At 38.3% G+C, this 14076-nt stretch overlaps 1 long non-coding RNA gene across 1 annotated transcript; it reads right to left on the bottom strand.

The window, feature by feature from the left end:
- Positions 1 to 1302: 1302 nt before the first annotated feature.
- On the bottom strand, positions 1303 to 8735 carry LOC112545247 (uncharacterized). The gene is made up of 4 exons (XR_003088710.2): positions 8638 to 8735; positions 5745 to 5819; positions 2200 to 2717; positions 1303 to 1497 (listed from the first exon to the last, which is right to left on the bottom strand). It is a non-coding gene; the product is annotated as an uncharacterized LOC112545247 (long non-coding RNA).
- Positions 8736 to 14076: the final 5341 nt, after the last annotated feature.

The raw sequence follows: 14076 nt of genomic DNA, 5'->3' as shown, positions 1-14076 counted from the left end.
ACTCTCATGGGCTGCGACTTTTTTTTCTCAACAGTTATTTTTTTGGGGGTAGGGAGGTTGGTATTTTTGGTTTAATTATCTGGCAACCCTACACACAAGTGAAAAGAAAGAAAACCAAACACAAACAAAAAAAACCCTCTCTGATGTGACCACCCACTGAGAGAAAAGGAGAACAATTTTGTGTGCTTCAGGCCCACAGGAGGACAGCAGGGGGCTGATGTGATAGCGCAGGCTCCCCACCCCAACCTACATATTTAAGAGAAACGGTAGGCAAATGATTTTGTCTTCCACAGAAAATTTAATTTTTCATCAAAACAGTGAAAAACAATTGTTTTTTGCCTTTTTCTAATGAGAAGACAAAATTTTCTGTGGAAAGCAAATCCTTTATGTGGAAATATTATTTAAACTGTAACGGCAATTTTCCATTGAAAAAGAGCTAAGATCAATTTTTCTACTGGCCTTTACAGTTTATATTTAATTCACATTGTTTAAGATACAGAAGTACATAGACAGATGAGACCTTCATCTCTGTACTAAAAGAAATAACATAGCACAGATGGGTTTCTTTTAGAGAAGAACCACCTTCAGCTGGCTAGGTGAAAGCTTGGTTATTTCGTCTACTCTCCTATTTTGATGTTCTCTTGGGTTTGAAAACTAACATACAATTTCTTTAATCAAATGTCTGCCATAACATACTGTTATTTTTAGCTAAATAGAGTTTTCTATCCAATGTTACTGATTAGGCTATACTCAGTCAAGAGGACTAGAGAACCCTAATGGCAGAAACTACTGACAGCAAAGACAAGTTACGACAATACAATCATTTAACAAGCTTTTCTGAGGTTAATGATTTTCTAAATTCAGTTTAGCTTCTGCACAATATAATTCTTATAAAGAATACTGTGTGCCCTGGAAAACACATACTGATTGTAGTGGATAGTCTTTTATATATGAAATCGTTAATCTGCTTGATTTTACAATTTTGGTTGATTATCTTGCAATTATTATTGTCATTTTTCCAAGGGTTTACTTTTCCTGCTTTTGTACAGACTTCACTGATTTTTCCTCCTGATCAAATAATTCGGGTACAATCCCTTTTATTATTATATACCTATGATATATGTTAATTATTAATTACTGTAAGAATTTAACTTTTTGACTCCCCATGGCTTCCCTAAAGGATATATATGGTGCATATTGAGGCAATGGAAAAGATTCCTATTAATTTCAGTAGAAATTAGATTGAACTCTAATAAATTAGCATTATTATTTTATTTATTCAACAAAGAGGCAATACTTAATTCCCTTTGCCTTGCTTTGATGTTGGAGTCTGCCTCACTATACCCATTTTGATATGGTCCGTTGATGTTGAGATCCTTCCTGAAGCTCGTGAATGCATCTTTTCAATAGTAAACCCTTGAAGTCTTGCTTCTTCTGGTAGTGTTTTTTAATCACCTCCAGGAATGTCAATTTCATTTGAATGGTGGTGCTATGCCACTGGTGAGTAATATCATTACATATCAAATGAAAACAAAGTTATAATTCCAGCAGTTATATATTGCAACAACAAATGAGAAAACTATCAAATTATATCTACCCTTGAAACAACAATAATGCATGTCTATAGAGTCTTCCACTTAAGGATCTCAGATTGCTAGCATTTTAAGACTTAATTAATTTGGTTTTACTGTGTTAGCTTCTGAAGATTAGTTTTCAATATCACAAGAAAGTTTGCAGGATGACAAACTCAAATGTGGAACCACATTGCCATATGGAATGGGAAATCCCTGCTGAGCTTGTGGAATCACTTTACCTTTACATAAGGCAGACTGCTCACTAACATTCATCTTTCAGCACATCTACACCAATATGCTGAGCAGAGAAGGGAATGCTAAAATTTAGAATTTCAAGACCTGTGGAAAGAAACTCAGAGGTTTGTAATCTTTGTATTCCACTGACTCACAGTAGATGCAAGGCAAGATTTCCAGCTGTCATTAAGTCAGTCTCCTAATGCTAAGAGACTAAGCCATTAGAGACAACCTTCTGGGTTCTCAGGGTGCTCCTCTAATGCCTAAGACCTACCAATTAAGAGGCAAGGAGGAGCCTTTCTGCATGAAGCCTGCCTTCCGATGTTGATACATTGAGTCATACAAATAGAAGTTGCTCAGAGGCCATTCCTTTTGCACTGATGATCCTTACCTTAGGAGGTGAAGGGAATTGGAGGTGCCGGTGGGATTTCCATGTTACATCATATGTAAGCAGCTCTCAGGAGATCTTCATGTGTTGAACAGGGACTCCATGAGGAAGAGGTCTAGATGTTTGTGCTGTTCCTCTGCACTGATGTTCTTGACAACATCAACCCTTGGGAACATGAAGAAACATTCTCAAGCCCTGAGCTGTTCATCTGTATTGAAGCACCCATGTTCGGAGACTTCTGGCAAGCCACATTACATTAACATCTGTGTTAAGGTTACTTCAATATTGCAAATACACCGAGTGTCACTTATCTGGTTGCAATAATGTAGTGTCTCATGAGGAATAAAGGAGCTCACACCAGAACATCTGTTCTTGCCAAACTAAAGCCCATGCTGCTCCCAGAAGGCAAGAAAGCTTATTCCATGCGACGTTAGGCCAGGCAACATGAGGTGTCTCATCAGTGTTCTTCTCGGAGCCTACACTGGGAAATTGGTGACTTCTCTGATTGGAGCCAACTGAACCTAAAGAAAGACACACAGAAGAATATCAATGTTGAAAGCGACACACAGAGAAAAAACAGACGTAGCCACATGGACTCAGGAAAATTTTGTTTATGAAAGCTGGAACCAAGAAGCCAATAACCTGTGGGCAGCTCAAGGGTGGGAGCTCTGTCACTGACAGTACTGAGAAGAAATAGAATGGAAAGCCCTCTGGTATTTGAGGTGCCTGAGTTCGGGCCTGTGCAGTGTGACTGAGCCCTAACTCCAGCTTGGGTGTCTCAAAGGGTAAAAAGACTTAAGAGTTGAAATGAGTTTCCCACGTGACTTCCCCTAGAGGCATATGAGAATCCTGCACTGATGGTATCCTTACAGGAAATTTCTCATGTAAGTTTACTTCCATTTGACTCTCTGTGAAAACTGCATATTTGCATATAGTCATCAATAAATCAATAAGAACCAAATCTTGCATGCTTTCTTGTTGAATATATGTTGCTCTAATTTAGTTGGAATTTGATTGACAGAAAAAAAGCAGTTCTGACAGCATTACATGGTTTTTCTTTTATCAGATGTTGGTATTATCTGGAAAGTAATATGTTTGTGTTTACTTATGATCTCAATAGGGGCCTAATTCCATTGGCTTTTCAATTGAAATAAGCTGATGAATATAAAAAAGAATTTTGTATAGCTTCTTATTTATATTTTGTATTAAAATGATATGATCCAAAAAGTAATATAAAAGTAGTAAGTAAAAAGTAATAGGTGGACTCAATTTTAATTTTGAAAGATTTGCAAATTAAATAACTAGATCTACCTTGTTGTGTAAAACTTCAGCCCAATCCCATATAATGTGAATGAAAGAGATGTTAGTTTTTGTATTATAAGTCATGTCAGTTTCAGCCATTGCAAGTCACATGGCTCTCTGCTGTTGTAAGCTATGTAACTCTCAGGTGTTCTAAGATACGTCCATTTCTATTGTAAGCCATGTAACTCAAGTGTTCTAAGATATGTCTGTTTCTATTGTAAGCCATGAAACTTTCATGTAATGGTTCAAGTTCTGTAATGTCTTACAAGCTTTGTAACTTCCAGCTATTGTTTGTATGATCTTTAAGCACTGTAACATTCTATCCTGTGACAAGAGAGTACATGAGTGTAAGTGGTATGAATAGGGGAATGTCTATGGCTTTGTGGAGAGGAGCCTTGAAACTATAAAGAGGAGCAAGGGGCTAGGTGGGGGTCTGATGAAATCCTCACTTGCACATGAGAAAGACAAGAAACAGAGGTGCAGTGAAGATGAGAAGAAGGAATTAATATGCATGAGGAAAATAAGGTCTGGGTGGGCCTCTCGGTGATGGACACAGAAAAAGAGCTCAGTGTAGATGACAGGGGCCACCCAGCTCAATAAAGAGAAGAGAGCTGAGAGAATGAATGGCAATTCGTTGTATGTGTAAGTGTATGAGCATCTGAGTGGCTGAGTGTGTGAGCATGTGTGTGAAGGAGTTCCATTCCCTTTTCATTTGATCCAATAGCGGCATTGAATAAATCAATACAAGTGTAACACTGGATTGGTCTCCAGTGAAATTAGGTAACATTCCTTATCTAGAATTTGATTAATAAAAAATTAAGTTATGGCTTAGTTCTGTATTCACGCACTGAAATTATATTCTTTATACAGGTTGAAACTCCCAAATCCGTGACTCTCTGGTCCAGCAACATCCATGGTCTGGCATGAATATTGCTGGATCAAAGAGCCACAGGAGTGAGAGCCATCCAAGGGAATGTGGGGTTTGCGGAGTCCTGGCTATGCCAGCAGCAGCTAGGCAGGGGAACCCTGGCATCAGAGGAGCTAGGTGGCATCAGGGAGCCTCCCTTCCACCGGGAACCCCAGTTTAAGGTGGAGTCAAGCGGCTGGAGAGTACCTGGCAGTGGGGCCAATGACAGCTGAGGAACCCTGGGAAACTGCCAGCAGCAGTGGGACTGGGATGGCCAGGCAGCCCTGACCACGAAACCCCCAGTGGCTGTGAGGCCAGGCAGTGGCTCAGGAGCACTGGCTGGGGAATCCCAGCAGTACCCGGGGAATCCTAGTACCAGCAGGGGAACCCCAGCATCAGTGGGGCCAGGCAACACTGGGGAGCCTCAGCCCTAACCGGGATACCCCCATTGTCAGTGGGGCCAGAGAGAACCTGGCAGCAGGGCTGGAAGTGGCTGGGGAACCCTCGAAAACCCTTGGCAGCAGAAGAGCCAGCAACAGCCAGGGGCTGGGAGACCCCAAGGAAGTGCCGGTGGTAGCAGGGCTGGTGGCAGCCAGGCAGCCCTGGCTGGGGAACCCCTGGAAACCACCCGATGCAGCTGGTAGGCATCAGGGTGGGGAGTCTCCACCGGGCCAGCTTTAGTGGGGCAGTGGCAGGCCTGGGAGCCCCAACCTCTGGAGCCAGTAGGGAAGGGAGTCATCATCAGGACAGCCAAGCAAGGGAGCCTTGACTTTCACTGATCCTGCAAATTTCCTGATCTGAGACAGCTCAGGTCCCAACGGTGCAGGACCAGGGAGGTCCAACCTGTAATTATTAGCAATTCTACCTAAAATACCTTATCCAAAGGGTTTTCAGAATGTTATGATTATTTTATACTTATTTTACTTGTACTGCTATTACCTTGATCACTTGTAAACCGTCATTTTTCAGTAATTGCTCTATTGAGCTACAATCTTAAAATTATTAACAATACAATTTAAAATACATTTTTAATTCCATCTTACAGTATAGTAGCCATGGTTTTATATTCATATAAGGTTTTATATTTGTAAAACTCTTCCTCTGACAAAAAACACAATTTTAAAATATGCTATCTGAACATGGGCTGCATACTACTGTCATTTTATCTTCTAGTACAAAGTTATCCAATTGCAGCACTTTTACACACACACACAAAATTTAAGTAATCATCACAATTTTCATTTATAAATTGTAGAAAGTGAAATATAATGTGAGTTTGAGAGACTCATCAGGAATCCTAGGTGACTTTTACATTCATTATAATCAGTAATGGACTCACCTATTCTGTCCTCACAAATCTCTTCATCATTAACCTCCTCTAACTTCCTCCTTAAGAATTATTCCTCCAATAGCCCTTCGTTTTCCAAAAGTAACATGTCAAGTTAGAGAGACAGAAGAAAGGGAGACAAATGATAATTCACATTTTAAGTCATTCTGTAGTCAAAATGGTTCATTTTCCCAGTGGTTCAATTGTGCTATCAAGACTATAACACTCTCTTGAAATGACTGGCAACTGCTATTCAACATTCGCTCACACCAGAACTAATATAATGGTCTCTCCACATGACTACTTGTTGCACTGAAGAAACACTGTGTGCTAGCTCAGAATTCAACACTCTTTAAAATATATATACTGGTATATAACCTAAGAACATACAGTTCAAAGAGTTTCCCTGGGCATTTTACATTGTTAGTTTTCAAAACCTTTCTGTAAATAGCCCACATTTCACAAAAGGCTATTTTAATTGCCATTGTCATTTCTCAAAAAGATCTCTATGAATAGTCTAAGAGGGGTAGATGTGTTAGTCTGCAACTTTAAAAACAACAAATAGTCCTGTGGCACCTTAGGCTATGTCTACACTGCATGCTTATTTTGAAATAACTCATGTTATTTCAAAATAATGAGCTTCTTACTCCAACTTCTGTAACCCTCATTTCACAAGTAGTAAGGGAAGTCAAAGGAAGAGTGTTTTTCCTTCAACTTCTTGCTATGTAGGCAGCACCAAAAGCCAAGCTGAGATGGTGAAATCTATGAATAGTGATTTCTTTTGCTCTTCTATAAATAACCAGAATAAAAACAAATACTCAAAACTTAAAAAAAAAGCTCCATCAACATTTTCCTACCAAAAACTTGTATTTTTTTGCCATTAGAATTGAGAGATTTTCTTTTCTTTACAAGAGCTTTGGAGAGAAACAAGCAATTTTAAAAGTAGTTAGAGAGTAAGACCTATTCAACTAAGATTTAACTGATGCCTAAAACTAGGCCCCTAAATTCATATCAAAACTTTGAGAGTGGCTTTTCCAAAAATGTCTGTATAACTCAGGAGTACAAGTCATTTTGAGGTTTAGAGGAAGATTTTCAAAATCAGAGGTCAGTTAGGTATTCAACTCCTAGTAAAAGTCATGCCTATTTGGGTCTTTCCAGATGTTTGAATTCCATCACACCAGGACTCTCTTCTCATAGCCATATCTCATTTTTCAGATCAATTCTTTCAGCATAACAGCTCTACTGATGGAAAGAATATCTGTATATATTGATTATGGGAGCAGAGAAACACTAATATATGCATACAGTTGTATCTACAACACTAACAGGAATTGTATAGAGCATGGGAGGGCAGTAACTTTTTAAGGGAGTACCACTCCAAGATTTTAGAAAGTGGTCAAGGACCTCACTCTTCCAGAATATTAATGGAGGAATTTCAGGGCCTAGGATGGAGGTTAGTGCAGAAGGGAGCTTGGGGTAAGGGACTGGGGTGCAGGAGGGAGAATGGAGTCTGGGAGGGAGTTTGGGTGAAGGAGGCAGTTGTGACCTAGGTCAGGGGACTTGGATGCAGAATTTTGGGATGTGACCTAGGATAGGAGAGGATTGAAGGAGACTGTGGTGCCAGATCTAGGAGGGAGTGTGGGTGAAGGAGGGGGCAGAGGTTTGGGGTATGTGGAGAGAGGGGCAGAGGGTTGGGGAAGGGCTGGAGTGCCAGATGCAGGCTCTTTCTGGGAGGAGCTTACCAGCAGAAATTTGAGGCAGACTGCTCCGTGTGGCTCCACTTTGGGCATGAGAGAGGGGGGGAGGAGGAAGTTGAGGAGGGAGGGAGAAGGCTTTCTACACTGCCTCTTCTCCCAGCAAAAATTCTCAGCTCCTATTGGCTGGAAAATGAGAAATTGGCCAATGGGAGCTAAGAGATTTTGCTGGGGAGGGGTAGGAACAGCATGAGAAGTCTCCCTCCTTCCTCCCCAGCCATTCATAACAGAGAACATCTGGCTTTTTAAAGAGAGAGATGTTCTCTGCCTAAGAGTTCTGGTGAGGCAGCCACAGGCTGGATCTGGTGGCTTTGTGGACTGAATCAAGTCCGTCTGCAGCTTCTTGCCCACCCCGATATAGAGTTTATTATTATTATTATTTAAATTGGAAATCTATATATTATAAGATCATAACTAAATAGTTTTCCTAAGAAGACTAGTAACATAAATAAAATCAAAAGGTGGTATTAAAAACACTGAGGCTAAATTCATACATAGCTATAGTTACATTGGCTTTTGATTTCAGGGTGCTGTTGCTGCCTTGAGAAATTACAAAATAGATATGTCTGAAGGATTCCAGCAAATTCCCATAATTCTCCAGCTCTGAAAGTGAGATACAGGATAAATCAATATTTTTAATCAGAAGCTGTCATAGTACATTGATGCACTTGTTTCGACAAGTGTTAGGTCGCTGTTCTATTAAAACCTGCTTTGCTGCTATTTCATCATGCCAGCATAGCAGATTAAAGGTGCTGCTTTTTTGACAATATTACAGATACACAAAGTGTCACTTGTGATATCTAACCCGATTTATCTTACTTCAGTTGAGGTGCAACTAGCTGTCCAAGAAAATGCTTTTCAAGAGAAATTTGCTGTAAGTATTGAAAGATAATTGAAGCTAACAGAGATCTATTGTAACATGTAACTACCTCCGGAAAGGGACATGATTTACAAAGTACTATTTTATATTTTGATTTGGGAACTAACCCTGCCTTCCGTAAAATGTTTTAGCTTTGACTTTTGGCTTGCTATTATAAGTAAAAATAATATATTTTCACTATCCACAGTAATGTATTTTAAACACAATGATCACATTTCAAGAATTCCCTGATTTTCAGAAATGTACAGCTATTTAAATCAATTTATTCTACCTGCTTAAACTAAGGTTTATTTTATGCCTGTCAGCCGTGACACTTCATTGTGGCTTCATTAACATGAAAATTGGCCTCCTCGGTAAAGTAGAATTGTTGGTACTTTTGCAGCTGGCTATGGATTGGATTATGATGTCACAATCTAGGGGGAATGTTCTGTAATGAGCACAACTGCTGAAAAGAGATCATTGATTCAATGCCACAGCTATTTAAGAAATGTATAAACCAGCAGATAAAACATTTTGGGCATTCAGATTAAAAAATAAACATACAATTCTCTAAAAGTGAAAAACAATGTAAGGTGTTTCAGAGGAGAGTGGGTGACTATTGGGGACATTAGAACACGCTCTGCTAAAAAAAACAACAATGAAAATGAGCTGATAGACATCATAGTCATCCTTGTAAAGGGCCTGATTCTGCAGCCTTTCCTCATGCTAGCAGTCTTCACTTATGTGAGTAATCCTATTTCCTTTCACAGCACAACGTGCAGAAGTAGTTATGTGCAGGTTTGGGCCCCAAATTGTATTCTTATCTATCAAGGATCAAGGGGCATTGCTTAAAGCCTTATTGAATAGAGCTTTGCAAAAATACTCTTACATTGTTCGTAGCACTTTATCAGCCAAGTCTCCCATTACCTCTCTGCAGCTTAAATTACTCATTAACTTCCTATGGGGGCTATCCAGTTTATCACATTGAATGCATAGGGTATGATTACTTCCTTTGTGAGTAGGCAACATATGTGTTCATTTGATGCAAGCAGCTCATGGCACAGGGAGACTGAATATAGGCTCTTGAGACCAGAGTGGCGGGGAGCTAAGGAAGACAGAGGGGTACATAGATGAGACAGATTAAATTGTTCTGGTGAATTAGTGGTGATATGTGTGCAAGACAACACTTGGACATAGTGCACTTGGATTTCCAGAAAGCGTTTGACAATGTTCCTCACTAAAGAATCTTAAGCAAGTAAGCATGGGAAAAAAGAGGGAAGGTGTTGGATCAGTAAGTCATTAAGAGCATGTCTACACTGCAAAGTTTTTTCGGAAAAACGGCCTTTTTTTCTGAAAAAATTCACTTACATCCACACTGCAATCGCATTCTTTCAAAAAAATATTGAAAGAATAGAGGAGTTTTTCCAACATTAGTAAACCTCTTTCTAAGAGAAAGAAGCCTTTTTCTGAAATAACTCTTTCGGAAAAAAGGCGTGTGTGGACGGAGAAGAGGGAGTTCTTTGGAAAGAGGAAAAAGCACAGGTGCCCTTGTGGCCACTCTGTTCATAATAATGACATCTTAAATGTGAGAGAGTGTCCATTCAGTATGGACACTATCTTTTGAAAAAGCGGATCGCTTTTTCAATGTACTTGGTCAGTATGGATGCTCTCTTTTGGAAGAAGTTTTTTTGGAAGATTTCTTCTGGAAAAGCTTCTTCAGAAAGAAGCCTGCAGTCTAGACATAGCCTAAAAGGGAGTAAACAAAGGGTAGAAATATATGGTCCTTTTTTTTCTGATTTTAAAAACACAAGTGGCAGGGTTTCCCCAGGAACCTGTACTGAGGCCAGACCTGTTCAACATATTATAATTGATCTGAAAAAGGGGAAATAGTGAAGCGACAAAGTTTTGCAAATGATTCAAAATTACTCAAAGATAGTTAAGTCCAAGGCAGATTGTGAAGAGTAATAAAGGGATCTCACAAAACTGGGCAACAAAATGGCAGATGAAATTCACTGTTAATAAATACAAAACAATGCTCATTGGAAAACATAATCCCAGTTACACACACAAAATGAAGAGGTCTATATTAGCTGTTGACGGATCAAGAAACAGACTATGGGGTCACTGTGGATAGTTCTCTGGAAATATCAATTTACAGCACCAATCACAAAAGCTAACAGAATGTTAGGAGCCATTAGGAAAGAAAAGGAATATATGTTAAACAGTAAATATTCTGGGGTACGGTAAGACTGTGGGGCTTTTTCAGGATACCAGAGGTATCCCCAAAAACTGTGCTGCATCCAGGGAACGTGTTTGCTCTTCTGCTTTTTTTGGTGGAAGAGCAAACACATTCTTTCAGAAGCCCCTGTAGTCCTCGTTCTACAAAGAAGAAGGGAATTTCAAAAGGGGGGGGGGGTTCTGACATCTAGTAATGTGAGAGGGGTAGGATGGGGTGGGATGGGGCTGGAGCTATAAAGAGAATAAAACTCCAAAATAAAGGCACCATGTTAGCCAATCTCAGAGTCAAGATCTTCACATTTGATGTAATGATGTATAAAATATATAACTCTTCTTAATGGAACAGAACAGTTACTAAGCATATGCTGTCAAGAACATAGCCAGAAAACCATCTACATATTGGGAACATAAAGTTTGGTAATAAGCAGTGTACCAAACGCTAATCATAGCAATAGCAAACAAAAGCACAAACACTACAAGTATGGAAAAGGTACACAGTTAAAGAAAAACAACCTCACCCCTCTTATACAAAAGGCCCCATATATCTATGATCATTCTATGAAAAAGCTGCTTCTCAATATTGGTATACTAGTCCATATTCTAACACTTTCAAAAATATATAATGGTGCAAGCACATTCAGTACTTTCAGTTAAAAAGGGGGAGCCATGCTTGTGGCTATATTTTAGTAGCAAATTAGCTGATTCCTGTGGCTTGCGTAGAGAGGTTGCCAAAACTTTGATGTCGTTATCCTTTCCTCCAAGGGCAATTGTTGCCCTTTTCTTTAAGCAGAATATGTTGTGCACATGACCTAGTTTTAATTTTCTTAACTTCCCCTCATATCTGCTTTGGCTATTTATAAAGGAGTTAATATTTTTCATTATGAATTGAGTTACAGTTTTACTTGGCAGGATACTAGAATCAAATATGCACATAATGAAGCCTACTAAAAATGTTCACATGATGTGTAAATCTCAACAATTTCCACTTTTTAATGTTCAACAGCCTAAAATGCTAAATAAACAAAGTACAGCTGTATTTTAGCTACTTAGGCTACAATTTAGGACAGCAGATAAGCACATGTTTAACTTTAAACATATGCCTAAATCCTGTCAAATGGCATTTATACAAGTGTTTAAGAGGTGTATAGAATAGGATAGGACCTAAGTACATCAGTTGGTATTTTCCTGAGCCAGGGCCTTAAATAGCAATTGTTGGATTGAATATTCTTCTTTTCCATTAGCTGCTAGCTTTGGAAGCTAATGTTTTATAATAGGAGTGAGTATGACGTTGTTCTTCTCCCCTCCATGTTTCTTATTATCAACCCCTTTCTAGAAAATATTAAGTCCAACATTATTTCTCTAATTTCATTCTTGTCTTTAATGTGTTACACAAACAATAAAAAATGGCAACTTCTTTATCCTGATATAGACTTCTGTACATGGCAGGTAACTATTTATTTCAGTTTATCTCTTGCAGTTTATATACAATAAAATACTGTCTTCTCTACCATACCTTGGACCACAAGTGGTTCTATTATATCTAGAGTTTGCTGGAAAATAGAATTTCCATTCCGTGGGAAATTGCAACATTCTGAACAAAATTTCTAATATTTTTAGAGCATAAAGTCATTTTTTTCTCTGAAATTAAAAAACCAGAAACACTGAAACAATGTCAAATATATAATATAAAATCAAATTAATAATTCAAAACAAAAGTTGACACAATGTTTCTACTTTATTGAAATTAAATATTTTGAGTTTATTGAACAAAAATGAAGAAATCATCTCTTCCATTGATTTTTTTTCAAAATTAGCACATTCCCATGAAATGTTTTGATTTCAATAAAAAACAACAGGGATAAAATAAATGTAAATAAAAACTGAGTATTTCTAGTTATACCTATGTACATGCTATACTAGTTTAGGCCACAATTCAGGAAAGCATTTAAGCATGTGTTTAATGAATATACCATGTGCAACTCAGAGTTTCACAGGAGTAACAAAGTTCAATATTTCACCCCTGAGAGTTATGAAAATTAATATTCTGGTAGTCTGATTGAGCTTAACATCTCTGGGTTTGTCCATACTTACCAGAGGATCGACACTCTGTCAATCAATCTTTTGGGGTTCAAATACCGGGTCTAGTAGATACCTGGTAAATGGAACTCTAAAGGTGTCCCTGTTGACTGTGGTACTCCTTACAGTTGCAAGGAGTAAGGGAAGTTGACAAGAGAGTTTCTCCTGTTGACCTCCTGCTGTGGGGCTGCCTCAGAAAATCAATGTAAGATATGTTGACTCCAGCTACACAATTGTCATAGTTGAAATTGTGTATCTTATATCAATTTTCTCTACCATTGTAGACCTGGCTTCTGTGTTAAGTTTTCTTTCCTAGAGCATCACCTTAAGCTCTTCCTATTTGTTGCCCACCTGCCCAAGGAATTTGAGGGAAAATAATGTCGACTTGCTTACCAAGCGGACATTCCTAAGTTTTCAAGTTTTTTTTCTCTCACATTGGCAAGTAGGTGGACTCTTAGTATTGTCTCTTGTGAAGTGAAAGAAACTCTAAATGATGCATGTGAGTGACCTTAAAGATAAACAGCTGCTGAACAAAGAAAGGAAAAGGAAAGGTAATATTTTCTCTTTCATGCCCTTGTAAATACTTCATAATGTCTGAGCATTATATCTTCTAGGCATCTGCACTGTCAAGTTGATATGTACACTAAATTTCCTTGCCTGTCTTGCTTCAAGATTTTTAAATCTTTCCCTTCAGCACTGTCTTAAATTATGTCTTCTAATACCTGTAAGGAGATTGTAATTAGTTCAAACAATTAACACCTCTGTATTTTCTCTTGCTTCTAGCAATAATTACTAAGTCACAGATTTGATTCATAGCATTAGTTAGAGAGATATCATGATTTAATTTTTAGTCCTAAATGATTTAGGTTTATACTTTGCTCCATGGTCTGTTACTATTAAAAATTTTAACCTCTTGGGAAGCAAGATACTGCCATTGGGATGAGATACTATATCAATTACTGTTATAGTGTCATATGTTCAGCTTTCATTCTGTGGTGAATGAGCTGTAAATAATCATCAGCAATCTGTTCCCTGGGTAAATGATTACTCATATAAAGCAAAATACTCCCTCTGAAATTTATAAGCTTGAATGTGAAGAATGGTGTATTCTCATTAATAGGTAATGCAAGCATTGTGATCTCATATTAGAATATAATACATCCTGATGATTGAGATGTGTTACTTTTTATATCTGACTATAACATAAGAATATTGAAGTACAGCGAGCACTCATACACCCAGAATGGACATGAGTAAACCTCAATTGTCATTGTTCACACATAGATTGGAATATCTAGCAGTGCCAGTGTTTAAGGAAAGTGTATTCAAACTTTCTCACCATTTTGAATCTGCTGAATTATATTGCAAGTTTCATGAGAAAATGTACTCCACTGTGATTTTCCTGCTACTACTTCAG

The sequence above is a fragment of the Pelodiscus sinensis genome, chromosome 9, assembly GCF_049634645.1.
Source record: "Pelodiscus sinensis isolate JC-2024 chromosome 9, ASM4963464v1, whole genome shotgun sequence".
Classification (NCBI taxonomy): Eukaryota; Metazoa; Chordata; order Testudines; family Trionychidae; genus Pelodiscus; species Pelodiscus sinensis.
The sequence above is the reverse complement of the archived record's forward strand: the minus strand, read 5'-3'. Positions and strand labels throughout refer to the sequence as shown.